The sequence below is a fragment of the Acipenser ruthenus genome, unplaced genomic scaffold (assembly GCF_902713425.1).
Source record: "Acipenser ruthenus unplaced genomic scaffold, fAciRut3.2 maternal haplotype, whole genome shotgun sequence".
NCBI lineage: Eukaryota > Metazoa > Chordata > Actinopteri > Acipenseriformes > Acipenseridae > Acipenser > Acipenser ruthenus.
The window spans coordinates 75107-89434 of NW_026708231.1; the positions used below are offsets into that span (position 1 = coordinate 75107).

General features: G+C 41.6%; 24 non-coding genes across 24 annotated transcripts; 12 read left to right on the plus strand and 12 right to left on the minus strand.

The window, feature by feature from the left end:
• Positions 1–429: 429 nt before the first annotated feature.
• trnav-cac (transfer RNA valine (anticodon CAC)) lies at positions 430–502 on the minus strand. Its single transcript has one exon. It is a non-coding gene; the product is annotated as a tRNA-Val (tRNA).
• A 127-nt stretch (positions 503–629) lies between these two features.
• Positions 630–702, plus strand: trnav-aac (transfer RNA valine (anticodon AAC)). Its single transcript has one exon. It is a non-coding gene; the product is annotated as a tRNA-Val (tRNA).
• Positions 703–1257: 555 nt separating this feature from the next.
• LOC131730145 (U7 small nuclear RNA) lies at positions 1258–1314 on the plus strand. Its single transcript, XR_009323906.1, has one exon. It is a non-coding gene; the product is annotated as a U7 small nuclear RNA (small nuclear RNA).
• Positions 1315–1553: 239 nt separating this feature from the next.
• On the minus strand, positions 1554–1693 carry LOC131730184 (U4 spliceosomal RNA). The gene has a single exon (XR_009323945.1). It is a non-coding gene; the product is annotated as a U4 spliceosomal RNA (small nuclear RNA).
• A 1190-nt stretch (positions 1694–2883) lies between these two features.
• Positions 2884–2956, minus strand: trnav-cac (transfer RNA valine (anticodon CAC)). Its single transcript has one exon. It is a non-coding gene; the product is annotated as a tRNA-Val (tRNA).
• Positions 2957–3083: 127 nt separating this feature from the next.
• On the plus strand, positions 3084–3156 carry trnav-aac (transfer RNA valine (anticodon AAC)). The gene has a single exon. It is a non-coding gene; the product is annotated as a tRNA-Val (tRNA).
• A 556-nt stretch (positions 3157–3712) lies between these two features.
• Positions 3713–3769, plus strand: LOC131730146 (U7 small nuclear RNA). The gene has a single exon (XR_009323907.1). It is a non-coding gene; the product is annotated as a U7 small nuclear RNA (small nuclear RNA).
• A 239-nt stretch (positions 3770–4008) lies between these two features.
• On the minus strand, positions 4009–4148 carry LOC131730185 (U4 spliceosomal RNA). The gene has a single exon (XR_009323946.1). It is a non-coding gene; the product is annotated as a U4 spliceosomal RNA (small nuclear RNA).
• A 1190-nt stretch (positions 4149–5338) lies between these two features.
• trnav-cac (transfer RNA valine (anticodon CAC)) lies at positions 5339–5411 on the minus strand. The gene has a single exon. It is a non-coding gene; the product is annotated as a tRNA-Val (tRNA).
• A 127-nt stretch (positions 5412–5538) lies between these two features.
• On the plus strand, positions 5539–5611 carry trnav-aac (transfer RNA valine (anticodon AAC)). Its single transcript has one exon. It is a non-coding gene; the product is annotated as a tRNA-Val (tRNA).
• A 555-nt stretch (positions 5612–6166) lies between these two features.
• Positions 6167–6223, plus strand: LOC131730157 (U7 small nuclear RNA). Its single transcript, XR_009323918.1, has one exon. It is a non-coding gene; the product is annotated as a U7 small nuclear RNA (small nuclear RNA).
• A 239-nt stretch (positions 6224–6462) lies between these two features.
• On the minus strand, positions 6463–6602 carry LOC131730186 (U4 spliceosomal RNA). The gene has a single exon (XR_009323947.1). It is a non-coding gene; the product is annotated as a U4 spliceosomal RNA (small nuclear RNA).
• A 1190-nt stretch (positions 6603–7792) lies between these two features.
• Positions 7793–7865, minus strand: trnav-cac (transfer RNA valine (anticodon CAC)). Its single transcript has one exon. It is a non-coding gene; the product is annotated as a tRNA-Val (tRNA).
• Positions 7866–7992: 127 nt separating this feature from the next.
• On the plus strand, positions 7993–8065 carry trnav-aac (transfer RNA valine (anticodon AAC)). Its single transcript has one exon. It is a non-coding gene; the product is annotated as a tRNA-Val (tRNA).
• Positions 8066–8620: 555 nt separating this feature from the next.
• Positions 8621–8677, plus strand: LOC131730147 (U7 small nuclear RNA). Its single transcript, XR_009323908.1, has one exon. It is a non-coding gene; the product is annotated as a U7 small nuclear RNA (small nuclear RNA).
• Positions 8678–8916: 239 nt separating this feature from the next.
• Positions 8917–9056, minus strand: LOC131730187 (U4 spliceosomal RNA). The gene has a single exon (XR_009323948.1). It is a non-coding gene; the product is annotated as a U4 spliceosomal RNA (small nuclear RNA).
• Positions 9057–10246: 1190 nt separating this feature from the next.
• Positions 10247–10319, minus strand: trnav-cac (transfer RNA valine (anticodon CAC)). The gene has a single exon. It is a non-coding gene; the product is annotated as a tRNA-Val (tRNA).
• A 127-nt stretch (positions 10320–10446) lies between these two features.
• trnav-aac (transfer RNA valine (anticodon AAC)) lies at positions 10447–10519 on the plus strand. Its single transcript has one exon. It is a non-coding gene; the product is annotated as a tRNA-Val (tRNA).
• A 555-nt stretch (positions 10520–11074) lies between these two features.
• On the plus strand, positions 11075–11131 carry LOC131730149 (U7 small nuclear RNA). The gene has a single exon (XR_009323910.1). It is a non-coding gene; the product is annotated as a U7 small nuclear RNA (small nuclear RNA).
• Positions 11132–11369: 238 nt separating this feature from the next.
• On the minus strand, positions 11370–11509 carry LOC131730189 (U4 spliceosomal RNA). The gene has a single exon (XR_009323950.1). It is a non-coding gene; the product is annotated as a U4 spliceosomal RNA (small nuclear RNA).
• A 1189-nt stretch (positions 11510–12698) lies between these two features.
• On the minus strand, positions 12699–12771 carry trnav-cac (transfer RNA valine (anticodon CAC)). The gene has a single exon. It is a non-coding gene; the product is annotated as a tRNA-Val (tRNA).
• Positions 12772–12898: 127 nt separating this feature from the next.
• On the plus strand, positions 12899–12971 carry trnav-aac (transfer RNA valine (anticodon AAC)). The gene has a single exon. It is a non-coding gene; the product is annotated as a tRNA-Val (tRNA).
• A 555-nt stretch (positions 12972–13526) lies between these two features.
• On the plus strand, positions 13527–13583 carry LOC131730150 (U7 small nuclear RNA). The gene has a single exon (XR_009323911.1). It is a non-coding gene; the product is annotated as a U7 small nuclear RNA (small nuclear RNA).
• A 239-nt stretch (positions 13584–13822) lies between these two features.
• LOC131730190 (U4 spliceosomal RNA) lies at positions 13823–13962 on the minus strand. Its single transcript, XR_009323951.1, has one exon. It is a non-coding gene; the product is annotated as a U4 spliceosomal RNA (small nuclear RNA).
• Positions 13963–14328: the final 366 nt, after the last annotated feature.

The following is a 14328-nucleotide window of genomic DNA, read 5'->3' on the forward strand; positions in this document are numbered from 1 at the left end:
CATCTGTCGAAACTCGGGATATAACCCGGGAAATTTAGATATTCAACCTAACGATCGCCCTCCTGAGCTTTGTCGGCATGAATGACATAGTTGATCAAACTCTTCTTTGTTCTACGAGAACCAGCAACATTTTGTGAGACCAGATAGTCGTCTTGTTCTGTACAGACCTGCGAATTCATGGAATTTGAAAACATTCCGCATTTTAACATGCATTTTAAGAAGAAGAGTCAGAGTATCAACATTGTCGTTTCTGTGAGTCAAGCAGCAGTCGAAGCCAAAACGTTGCAGAGTGCATTCTCACTCCGTTTAATATACAGTCAGACTTGCATTGACAATGCACCATGCACACTACAAATACATCGTTCTGGTCTGGGTGGCTGTTTACCTGGGGAGAATAAATACATACAGTGAAAAAAAGATGCCGTGCTGTGTTTCCACCCGGTTTCGAACCGGGGACCTTTCGCGTGTGAGGCGAACGTGATAACCACTACACTATGGAAACATGTTGCTTAACAAACGATCCGTGTGTTGCGCTCTAAGCATACAGTGCCGATTACCCATTTTGGATCCTGCAGTGCAAGGCAGTCTTCACTTAAAGCCCAGCTGAATGTAACAATGTACATGTGAAAGTTTCCATAGTGTAGTGGTTATCACGTTCGCCTAACACGCGAAAGGTCCCCGGTTCGAAACCGGGTGGAAACATGTGCTTGTTCGTTTTTTTGTTGCGGTCTTCTCCGCTCTCTGTGAGTCCAGCAGCAGACTGCGTCAAAAAGTTGCACTGAGAATTGATTGATTTATTTTATTTTATTAATGGGTGTTTCATTCGAGAAGCAGCTGTATCAGAGTGGCGCAGCGGAAGCGTGCTGAGCCTTATAACCCAGAGGTCGACGGAGCGAAACCGTCTTCTGTTAGCCTTTTTTTTCTTCTGTTGGCAAAGTAGTTGTTTTTAAAAGATGAACTCTAGTCAAAAGATATTGTATTATTTTTGCAACTACAGTCTGAATACTAAAATTGCCTTTGAAGAGAAGTTACATAATGTGCATGATATATCTGGGAGAAAGGAAAGCAATAGAACGGAGAGTTCCCATGACCTCCATGCATGGCTGTTTTCATGATATATTCATGTGCGTAAATTGTTTGGTAGGTTAACTCCCCAACCCCAAAACAGATTTCCATGTTTCTTTTTCGTGTGTCACCACAACTTTAATGCTACTGCAAAAAAGCCAGATATCTATTAACATGGCTGGGGAGGCAAATTGATGTTTAGCTCTTTTAGTATTTGTCTAGAAGGTTTTCTCCGTGTCGAATGCCCCGTGTTTTGTAAAATGAAAGATGACGCGTTGTTAGCGTGCGCGTTCCGAATGCCTGCCAGCTGCATAGTAATATAATTGACACAACAGGAGAAACGGCCCCTAACCTTGTAAATACACTTGTATGTTATAAAGAGTAAAAAGATCAACTCAAATGTTGTGCCCAATCAGTAGAATACAAAACCAAACCCAGAATGTCAAAGCGTCAACATTTGTTCTGTTCTTTCAACTACATGATAGCAGACTCTGTGAGACTGTCAAAAATTGCCAGCGGCGACTATATTTCAAGTCACCACGGCGGGGTATTGGTTAAAGTTTTCAACTAGCAATAATCACGCCTCGGACAAACCTCATGGGCTATGATACTGCCACTGCGCAAAGCTACAGAACTTGGGATAACTAAATGCTACCCCCTACAGCAAAGACATTTGACTTGCCGGTGGGCAAGTTACTGCGATATAATACAGTACAGTTAAATGATCCCTCAAACGTAGAGGTTTATGTTATCGACACTGCAGCCTCACAATGCAACAGAGTCCACTTTTTTATTCCGATTATATATGAACTGAAGTGTAGACCGTCATTGCTTTGGTGCACATAGGAGTGATGGGATACCAAGATGCAAATCTATCTGTCTCGCTCTCTTGCATCTAACATAAGCAAACGTTATTTATTTTTTTTATATAATGGTCACTAGTTATAAGTCTCCCCATCCTACAATGTGGGGTTTCATTTTTCAATCCTTTTATCTGACAATTACCTCCACAAGTAAATAAATGAATTCGCATACAGGGAGTTGAACCCTGGTCACCTGGGTGAAAAAACGGGAATCGTAACCACTAGATCATATGGGAAATCGCTGCTTCTTGTTTGCTACCCGAAGCCAGCAGAGAAATGTGCAGGTCATTTTTTTACACTGCTGCCATCGAAAGGGCAAAACAATGAATCGAACCTGGATTGCTCATTTTAGACCGCTCCAAATGATTTGTTTAATGCAGTGTATTTTTCTTTTGCGATGTTTTGATTACTCCCCCCGTGACTTTCATTCTGATTTGGGCACCCCCTTTCGTGCACGGATTTGAAAAGCATAAACTTTAACTGCAATATTTGTACCTGTGATTCTGTAGGTATATGAATAAACTGACATCTGTCGAAACTCGGGATATAACCCGGGAAATTTAGATATTCAACCTAACGATCGCCCTCCTGAGCTTTGTCGGCATGAATGACATAGTTGATCAAACTCTTCTTTGTTCTACGAGAACCAGCAACATTTTGTGAGACCAGATAGTCGTCTTGTTCTGTACAGACCTGCGAATTCATGGAATTTGAAAACATTCCGCATTTTAACATGCATTTTAAGAAGAAGAGTCAGAGTATCAACATTGTCGTTTCTGTGAGTCAAGCAGCAGTCGAAGCCAAAACGTTGCAGAGTGCATTCTCACTCCGTTTAATATACAGTCAGACTTGCATTGACAATGCACCATGCACACTACAAATACATCGTTCTGGTCTGGGTGGCTGTTTACCTGGGGAGAATAAATACATACAGTGAAAAAAATATGCCGTGCTGTGTTTCCACCCGGTTTCGAACCGGGGACCTTTCGCGTGTGAGGCGAACGTGATAACCACTACACTATGGAAACATGTTGCTTAACAAACGATCCGTGTGTTGCGCTCTAAGCATACAGTGCCGATTACCCATTTTGGATCCTGCAGTGCAAGGCAGTCTTCACTTAAAGCCCAGCTGAATGTAACAATGTACATGTGAAAGTTTCCATAGTGTAGTGGTTATCACGTTCGCCTAACACGCGAAAGGTCCCCGGTTCGAAACCGGGTGGAAACATGTGCTTGTTCGTTTTTTTGTTGCGGTCTTCTCCGCTCTCTGTGAGTCCAGCAGCAGACTGCGTCAAAAAGTTGCACTGAGAATTGATTGATTTATTTTATTTTATTAATGGGTGTTTCATTCGAGAAGCAGCTGTATCAGAGTGGCGCAGCGGAAGCGTGCTGAGCCTTATAACCCAGAGGTCGACGGAGCGAAACCGTCTTCTGTTAGCCTTTTTTTTTCTTCTGTTGGCAAAGTAGTTGTTTTTAAAAGATGAACTCTAGTCAAAAGATATTGTATTATTTTTGCAACTACAGTCTGAATACTAAAATTGCCTTTGAAGAGAAGTTACATAATGTGCATGATATATCTGGGAGAAAGGAAAGCAATAGAACGGAGAGTTCCCATGACCTCCATGCATGGCTGTTTTCATGATATATTCATGTGCGTAAATTGTTTGGTAGGTTAACTCCCCAACCCCAAAACAGATTTCCATGTTTCTTTTTCGTGTGTCACCACAACTTTAATGCTACTGCAAAAAAGCCAGATATCTATTAACATGGCTGGGGAGGCAAATTGATGTTTAGCTCTTTTAGTATTTGTCTAGAAGGTTTTCTCCGTGTCGAATGCCCCGTGTTTTGTAAAATGAAAGATGACGCGTTGTTAGCGTGCGCGTTCCGAATGCCTGCCAGCTGCATAGTAATATAATTGACACAACAGGAGAAACGGCCCCTAACCTTGTAAATACACTTGTATGTTATAAAGAGTAAAAAGATCAACTCAAATGTTGTGCCCAATCAGTAGAATACAAAACCAAACCCAGAATGTCAAAGCGTCAACATTTGTTCTGTTCTTTCAACTACATGATAGCAGACTCTGTGAGACTGTCAAAAATTGCCAGCGGCGACTATATTTCAAGTCACCACGGCGGGGTATTGGTTAAAGTTTTCAACTAGCAATAATCACGCCTCGGACAAACCTCATGGGCTATGATACTGCCACTGCGCAAAGCTACAGAACTTGGGATAACTAAATGCTACCCCCTACAGCAAAGACATTTGACTTGCCGGTGGGCAAGTTACTGCGATATAATACAGTACAGTTAAATGATCCCTCAAACGTAGAGGTTTATGTTATCGACACTGCAGCCTCACAATGCAACAGAGTCCACCTTTTTATTCCGATTATATATGAACTGAAGTGTAGACCGTCATTGCTTTGGTGCACATAGGAGTGATGGGATACCAAGATGCAAATCTATCTGTCTCGCTCTCTTGCATCTAACATAAGCAAACGTTATTTATTTTTTTTATATAATGGTCACTAGTTATAAGTCTCCCCATCCTACAATGTGGGGTTTCATTTTTCAATCCTTTTATCTGACAATTACCTCCACAAGTAAATAAATGAATTCGCATACAGGGAGTTGAACCCTGGTCACCTGGGTGAAAAAACGGGAATCGTAACCACTAGATCATATGGGAAATCACTGCTTCTTGTTTGCTACCCGAAGCCAGCAGAGAAATGTGCAGGTCATTTTTTTACACTGCTGCCATCGAAAGGGCAAAACAATGAATCGAACCTGGATTGCTCATTTTAGACCGCTCCAAATGATTTGTTTAATGCAGTGTATTTTTCTTTTGCGATGTTTTGATTACTCCCCCCGTGACTTTCATTCTGATTTGGGCACCCCCTTTCGTGCACGGATTTGAAAAGCATAAACTTTAACTGCAATATTTGTACCTGTGATTCTGTAGGTATATGAATAAACTGACATCTGTCGAAACTCGGGATATAACCCGGGAAATTTAGATATTCAACCTAACGATCGCCCTCCTGAGCTTTGTCGGCATGAATGACATAGTTGATCAAACTCTTCTTTGTTCTACGAGAACCAGCAACATTTTGTGAGACCAGATAGTCGTCTTGTTCTGTACAGACCTGCGAATTCATGGAATTTGAAAACATTCCGCATTTTAACATGCATTTTAAGAAGAAGAGTCAGAGTATCAACATTGTCGTTTCTGTGAGTCAAGCAGCAGTCGAAGCCAAAACGTTGCAGAGTGCATTCTCACTCCGTTTAATATACAGTCAGACTTGCATTGACAATGCACCATGCACACTACAAATACATCGTTCTGGTCTGGGTGGCTGTTTACCTGGGGAGAATAAATACATACAGTGAAAAAAATATGCCGTGCTGTGTTTCCACCCGGTTTCGAACCGGGGACCTTTCGCGTGTGAGGCGAACGTGATAACCACTACACTATGGAAACATGTTGCTTAACAAACGATCCGTGTGTTGCGCTCTAAGCATACAGTGCCGATTACCCATTTTGGATCCTGCAGTGCAAGGCAGTCTTCACTTAAAGCCCAGCTGAATGTAACAATGTACATGTGAAAGTTTCCATAGTGTAGTGGTTATCACGTTCGCCTAACACGCGAAAGGTCCCCGGTTCGAAACCGGGTGGAAACATGTGCTTGTTCGTTTTTTTGTTGCGGTCTTCTCCGCTCTCTGTGAGTCCAGCAGCAGACTGCGTCAAAAAGTTGCACTGAGAATTGATTGATTTATTTTATTTTATTAATGGGTGTTTCATTCGAGAAGCAGCTGTATCAGAGTGGCGCAGCGGAAGCGTGCTGAGCCTTATAACCCAGAGGTCGACGGAGCGAAACCGTCTTCTGTTAGCCTTTTTTTTCTTCTGTTGGCAAAGTAGTTGTTTTTAAAAGATGAACTCTAGTCAAAAGATATTGTATTATTTTTGCAACTACAGTCTGAATACTAAAATTGCCTTTGAAGAGAAGTTACATAATGTGCATGATATATCTGGGAGAAAGGAAAGCAATAGAACGGAGAGTTCCCATGACCTCCATGCATGGCTGTTTTCATGATATATTCATGTGCGTAAATTGTTTGGTAGGTTAACTCCCCAACCCCAAAACAGATTTCCGTGTTTCTTTTTCGTGTGTCACCACAACTTTAATGCTACTGCAAAAAAGCCAGATATCTATTAACATGGCTGGGGAGGCAAATTGATGTTTAGCTCTTTTAGTATTTGTCTAGAAGGTTTTCTCCGTGTCGAGTGCCCCGTGTTTTGTAAAATGAAAGATGACGCGTTGTTAGCGTGCGCGTTCCGAATGCCTGCCAGCTGCATAGTAATATAATTGACACAACAGGAGAAACGGCCCCTAACCTTGTAAATACACTTGTATGTTATAAAGAGTAAAAAGATCAACTCAAATGTTGTGCCCAATCAGTAGAATACAAAACCAAACCCAGAATGTCAAAGCGTCAACATTTGTTCTGTTCTTTCAACTACATGATAGCAGACTCTGTGAGACTGTCAAAAATTGCCAGCGGCGACTATATTTCAAGTCACCACGGCGGGGTATTGGTTAAAGTTTTCAACTAGCAATAATCACGCCTCGGACAAACCTCATGGGCTATGATACTGCCACTGCGCAAAGCTACAGAACTTGGGATAACTAAATGCTACCCCCTACAGCAAAGACATTTGACTTGCCGGTGGGCAAGTTACTGCGATATAATACAGTACAGTTAAATGATCCCTCAAACGTAGAGGTTTATGTTATCGACACTGCAGCCTCACAATGCAACAGAGTCCACTTTTTTATTCCGATTATATATGAACTGAAGTGTAGACCGTCATTGCTTTGGTGCACATAGGAGTGATGGGATACCAAGATGCAAATCTATCTGTCTCGCTCTCTTGCATCTAACATAAGCAAACGTTATTTATTTTTTTTATATAATGGTCACTAGTTATAAGTCTCCCCATCCTACAATGTGGGGTTTCATTTTTCAATCCTTTTATCTGACAATTACCTCCACAAGTAAATAAATGAATTCGCATACAGGGAGTTGAACCCTGGTCACCTGGGTGAAAAAACGGGAATCGTAACCACTAGATCATATGGGAAATCGCTGCTTCTTGTTTGCTACCCGAAGCCAGCAGAGAAATGTGCAGGTCATTTTTTTACACTGCTGCCATCGAAAGGGCAAAACAATGAATCGAACCTGGATTGCTCATTTTAGACCGCTCCAAATGATTTGTTTAATGCAGTGTATTTTTCTTTTGCGATGTTTTGATTACTCCCCCCGTGACTTTCATTCTGATTTGGGCACCCCCTTTCGTGCACGGATTTGAAAAGCATAAACTTTAACTGCAATATTTGTACCTGTGATTCTGTAGGTATATGAATAAACTGACATCTGTCGAAACTCGGGATATAACCCGGGAAATTTAGATATTCAACCTAACGATCGCCCTCCTGAGCTTTGTCGGCATGAATGACATAGTTGATCAAACTCTTCTTTGTTCTACGAGAACCAGCAACATTTTGTGAGACCAGATAGTCGTCTTGTTCTGTACAGACCTGCGAATTCATGGAATTTGAAAACATTCCGCATTTTAACATGCATTTTAAGAAGAAGAGTCAGAGTATCAACATTGTCGTTTCTGTGAGTCAAGCAGCAGTCGAAGCCAAAACGTTGCAGAGTGCATTCTCACTCCGTTTAATATACAGTCAGACTTGCATTGACAATGCACCATGCACACTACAAATACATCGTTCTGGTCTGGGTGGCTGTTTACCTGGGGAGAATAAATACATACAGTGAAAAAAATATGCCGTGCTGTGTTTCCACCCGGTTTCGAACCGGGGACCTTTCGCGTGTGAGGCGAACGTGATAACCACTACACTATGGAAACATGTTGCTTAACAAACGATCCGTGTGTTGCGCTCTAAGCATACAGTGCCGATTACCCATTTTGGATCCTGCAGTGCAAGGCAGTCTTCACTTAAAGCCCAGCTGAATGTAACAATGTACATGTGAAAGTTTCCATAGTGTAGTGGTTATCACGTTCGCCTAACACGCGAAAGGTCCCCGGTTCGAAACCGGGTGGAAACATGTGCTTGTTCGTTTTTTTGTTGCGGTCTTCTCCGCTCTCTGTGAGTCCAGCAGCAGACTGCGTCAAAAAGTTGCACTGAGAATTGATTGATTTATTTTATTTTATTAATGGGTGTTTCATTCGAGAAGCAGCTGTATCAGAGTGGCGCAGCGGAAGCGTGCTGAGCCTTATAACCCAGAGGTCGACGGAGCGAAACCGTCTTCTGTTAGCCTTTTTTTTCTTCTGTTGGCAAAGTAGTTGTTTTTAAAAGATGAACTCTAGTCAAAAGATATTGTATTATTTTTGCAACTACAGTCTGAATACTAAAATTGCCTTTGAAGAGAAGTTACATAATGTGCATGATATATCTGGGAGAAAGGAAAGCAATAGAACGGAGAGTTCCCATGACCTCCATGCATGGCTGTTTTCATGATATATTCATGTGCGTAAATTGTTTGGTAGGTTAACTCCCCAACCCCAAAACAGATTTCCATGTTTCTTTTTCGTGTGTCACCACAACTTTAATGCTACTGCAAAAAAGCCAGATATCTATTAACATGGCTGGGGAGGCAAATTGATGTTTAGCTCTTTTAGTATTTGTCTAGAAGGTTTTCTCCGTGTCGAATGCCCCGTGTTTTGTAAAATGAAAGATGACGCGTTGTTAGCGTGCGCGTTCCGAATGCCTGCCAGCTGCATAGTAATATAATTGACACAACAGGAGAAACGGCCCCTAACCTTGTAAATACACTTGTATGTTATAAAGAGTAAAAAGATCAACTCAAATGTTGTGCCCAATCAGTAGAATACAAAACCAAACCCAGAATGTCAAAGCGTCAACATTTGTTCTGTTCTTTCAACTACATGATAGCAGACTCTGTGAGACTGTCAAAAATTGCCAGCGGCGACTATATTTCAAGTCACCACGGCGGGGTATTGGTTAAAGTTTTCAACTAGCAATAATCACGCCTCGGACAAACCTCATGGGCTATGATACTGCCACTGCGCAAAGCTACAGAACTTGGGATAACTAAATGCTACCCCCTACAGCAAAGACATTTGACTTGCCGGTGGGCAAGTTACTGCGATATAATACAGTACAGTTAAATGATCCCTCAAACGTAGAGGTTTATGTTATCGACACTGCAGCCTCACAATGCAACAGAGTCCACCTTTTTATTCCGATTATATATGAACTGAAGTGTAGACCGTCATTGCTTTGGTGCACATAGGAGTGATGGGATACCAAGATGCAAATCTATCTGTCTCGCTCTCTTGCATCTAACATAAGCAAACGTTATTTATTTTTTTTATATAATGGTCACTAGTTATAAGTCTCCCCATCCTACAATGTGGGGTTTCATTTTTCAATCCTTTTATCTGACAATTACCTCCACAAGTAAATAAATGAATTCGCATACAGGGAGTTGAACCCTGGTCACCTGGGTGAAAAAACGGGAATCGTAACCACTAGATCATATGGGAAATCGCTGCTTCTTGTTTGCTACCCGAAGCCAGCAGAGAAATGTGCAGGTCATTTTTTTACACTGCTGCCATCGAAAGGGCAAAACAATGAATCGAACCTGGATTGCTCATTTTAGACCGCTCCAAATGATTTGTTTAATGCAGTGTATTTTTCTTTTGCGATGTTTTGATTACTCCCCCCGTGACTTTCATTCTGATTTGGGCACCCCCTTTCGTGCACGGATTTGAAAAGCATAAACTTTAACTGCAATATTTGTACCTGTGATTCTGTAGGTATATGAATAAACTGACATCTGTCGAAACTCGGGATATAACCCGGGAAATTTAGATATTCAACCTAACGATCGCCCTCCTGAGCTTTGTCGGCATGAATGACATAGTTGATCAAACTCTTCTTTGTTCTACGAGAACCAGCAACATTTTGTGAGACCAGATAGTCGTCTTGTTCTGTACAGACCTGCGAATTCATGGAATTTGAAAACATTCCGCATTTTAACATGCATTTTAAGAAGAAGAGTCAGAGTATCAACATTGTCGTTTCTGTGAGTCAAGCAGCAGTCGAAGCCAAAACGTTGCAGAGTGCATTCTCACTCCGTTTAATATACAGTCAGACTTGCATTGACAATGCACCATGCACACTACAAATACATCGTTCTGGTCTGGGTGGCTGTTTACCTGGGGAGAATAAATACATACAGTGAAAAAAATATGCCGTGCTGTGTTTCCACCCGGTTTCGAACCGGGGACCTTTCGCGTGTGAGGCGAACGTGATAACCACTACACTATGGAAACATGTTGCTTAACAAACGATCCGTGTGTTGCGCTCTAAGCATACAGTGCCGATTACCCATTTTGGATCCTGCAGTGCAAGGCAGTCTTCACTTAAAGCCCAGCTGAATGTAACAATGTACATGTGAAAGTTTCCATAGTGTAGTGGTTATCACGTTCGCCTAACACGCGAAAGGTCCCCGGTTCGAAACCGGGTGGAAACATGTGCTTGTTCGTTTTTTTGTTGCGGTCTTCTCCGCTCTCTGTGAGTCCAGCAGCAGACTGCGTCAAAAAGTTGCACTGAGAATTGATTGATTTATTTTATTTTATTAATGGGTGTTTCATTCGAGAAGCAGCTGTATCAGAGTGGCGCAGCGGAAGCGTGCTGAGCCTTATAACCCAGAGGTCGACGGAGCGAAACCGTCTTCTGTTAGCCTTTTTTTTCTTCTGTTGGCAAAGTAGTTGTTTTTAAAAGATGAACTCTAGTCAAAAGATATTGTATTATTTTTGCAACTACAGTCTGAATACTAAAATTGCCTTTGAAGAGAAGTTACATAATGTGCATGATATATCTGGGAGAAAGGAAAGCAATAGAACGGAGAGTTCCCATGACCTCCATGCATGGCTGTTTTCATGATATATTCATGTGCGTAAATTGTTTGGTAGGTTAACTCCCCAACCCCAAAACAGATTTCCATGTTTCTTTTTCGTGTGTCACCACAACTTTAATGCTACTGCAAAAAAGCCAGATATCTATTAACATGGCTGGGGAGGCAAATTGATGTTTAGCTCTTTTAGTATTTGTCTAGAAGGTTTTCTCCGTGTCGAATGCCCCGTGTTTTGTAAAATGAAAGATGACGCGTTGTTAGCGTGCGCGTTCCGAATGCCTGCCAGCTGCATAGTAATATAATTGACACAACAGGAGAAACGGCCCCTAACCTTGTAAATACACTTGTATGTTATAAAGAGTAAAAAGATCAACTCAAATGTTGTGCCCAATCAGTAGAATACAAAACCAACCCAGAATGTCAAAGCGTCAACATTTGTTCTGTTCTTTCAACTACATGATAGCAGACTCTGTGAGACTGTCAAAAATTGCCAGCGGCGACTATATTTCAAGTCACCACGGCGGGGTATTGGTTAAAGTTTTCAACTAGCAATAATCACGCCTCGGACAAACCTCATGGGCTATGATACTGCCACTGCGCAAAGCTACAGAACTTGGGATAACTAAATGCTACCCCCTACAGCAAAGACATTTGACTTGCCGGTGGGCAAGTTACTGCGATATAATACAGTACAGTTAAATGATCCCTCAAACGTAGAGGTTTATGTTATCGACACTGCAGCCTCACAATGCAACAGAGTCCACTTTTTATTCCGATTATATATGAACTGAAGTGTAGACCGTCATTGCTTTGGTGCACATAGGAGTGATGGGATACCAAGATGCAAATCTATCTGTCTCGCTCTCTTGCATCTAACATAAGCAAACGTTATTTATTTTTTTTATATAATGGTCACTAGTTATAAGTCTCCCCATCCTACAATGTGGGGTTTCATTTTCAATCCTTTTATCTGACAATTACCTCCACAAGTAAATAAATGAATTCGCATACAGGGAGTTGAACCCTGGTCACCTGGGTGAAAAAACGGGAATCGTAACCACTAGATCATATGGGAAATCACTGCTTCTTGTTTGCTACCCGAAGCCAGCAGAGAAATGTGCAGGTCATTTTTTTACACTGCTGCCATCGAAAGGGCAAAACAATGAATCGAACCTGGATTGCTCATTTTAGACCGCTCCAAATGATTTGTTTAATGCAGTGTATTTTTCTTTTGCGATGTTTTGATTACTCCCCCCGTGACTTTCATTCTGATTTGGGCACCCCCCTTTCGTGCACGGATTTGAAAAGCATAAACTTTAACTGCAATATTTGTACCTGTGATTCTGTAGGTATATGAATAAACTGACATCTGTCGAAACTCGGGATATAACCCGGGAAATTTAGATATTCAACCTAACGATCGCCCTCCTGAGCTTTGTCGGCATGAATGACATAGTTGATCAAACTCTTCTTTGTTCTACGAGAACCAGCAACATTTTGTGAGACCAGATAGTCGTCTTGTTCTGTACAGACCTGCGAATTCATGGAATTTGAAAACATTCCGCATTTTAACATGCATTTTAAGAAGAAGAGTCAGAGTATCAACATTGTCGTTTCTGTGAGTCAAGCAGCAGTCGAAGCCAAAACGTTGCAGAGTGCATTCTCACTCCGTTTAATATACAGTCAGACTTGCATTGACAATGCACCATGCACACTACAAATACATCGTTCTGGTCTGGGTGGCTGTTTACCTGGGGAGAATAAATACATACAGTGAAAAAAAGATGCCGTGCTGTGTTTCCACCCGGTTTCGAAACGGGGACCTTTCGCGTGTGAGGCGAACGTGATAACCACTACACTATGGAAACATGTTGCTTAACAAACGATCCGTGTGTTGCGCTCTAAGCATACAGTGCCGATTACCCATTTTGGATCCTGCAGTGCAAGGCAGTCTTCACTTAAAGCCCAGCTGAATGTAACAATGTACATGTGAAAGTTTCCATAGTGTAGTGGTTATCACGTTCGCCTAACACGCGAAAGGTCCCCGGTTCGAAACCGGGTGGAAACATGTGCTTGTTCGTTTTTTTGTTGCGGTCTTCTCCGCTCTCTGTGAGTCCAGCAGCAGACTGCGTCAAAAAGTTGCACTGAGAATTGATTGATTTATTTTATTTTATTAATGGGTGTTTCATTCGAGAAGCAGCTGTATCAGAGTGGCGCAGCGGAAGCGTGCTGAGCCTTATAACCCAGAGGTCGACGGAGCGAAACCGTCTTCTGTTAGCCTTTTTTTTCTTCTGTTGGCAAAGTAGTTGTTTTTAAAAGATGAACTCTAGTCAAAAGATATTGTATTATTTTTGCAACTACAGTCTGAATACTAAAATTGCCTTTGAAGAGAAGTTACATAATGTGCATGATATATCTGGGAGAAAGGAAAGCAATAGAACGGAGAGTTCCCATGACCTCCATGCATGGCTGTTTTCATGATATATTCATGTGCGTAAATTGTTTGGTAGGTTAACTCCCCAACCCCAAAACAGATTTCCGTGTTTCTTTTTCGTGTGTCACCACAACTTTAATGCTACTGCAAAAAAGCCAGATATCTATTAACATGGCTGGGGAGGCAAATTGATGTTTAGCTCTTTTAGTATTTGTCTAGAAGGTTTTCTCCGTGTCGAATGCCCCGTGTTTTGTAAAATGAAAGATGACGCGTTGTTAGCGTGCGCGTTCCGAATGCCTGCCAGCTGCATAGTAATATAATTGACACAACAGGAGAAACGGCCCCTAACCTTGTAAATACACTTGTATGTTATAAAGAGTAAAAAGATCAACTCAAATGTTGTGCCCAATCAGTAGAATACAAAACCAAACCCAGAATGTCAAAGCGTCAACATTTGTTCTGTTCTTTCAACTACATGATAGCAGACTCTGTGAGACTGTCAAAAATTGCCAGCGGCGACTATATTTCAAGTCACCACGGCGGGGTATTGGTTAAAGTTTTCAACTAGCAATAATCACGCCTCGGACAAACCTCATGGGCTATGATACTGCCACTGCGCAAAGCTACAGAACTTGGGATAACTAAATGCTACCCCCTACAGCAAAGACATTTGACTTGCCGGTGGGCAAGTTACTGCGATATAATACAGTACAGTTAAATGATCCCTCAAACGTAGAGGTTTATGTTATCGACACTGCAGCCTCACAATGCAACAGAGTCCACTTTTTTATTCCGATTATATATGAACTGAAGTGTAGACCGTCATTGCTTTGGTGCACATAGGAGTGATGGGATACCAAGATGCAAATCTATCTGTCTCGCTCTCTTGCATCTAACATAAGCAAACGTTATTTATTTTTTTTTATATAATGGTCACTAGTTATAAGTCTCCCCATCCTACAATGTGGGGTTTCATTTTTCAATCCTTTTA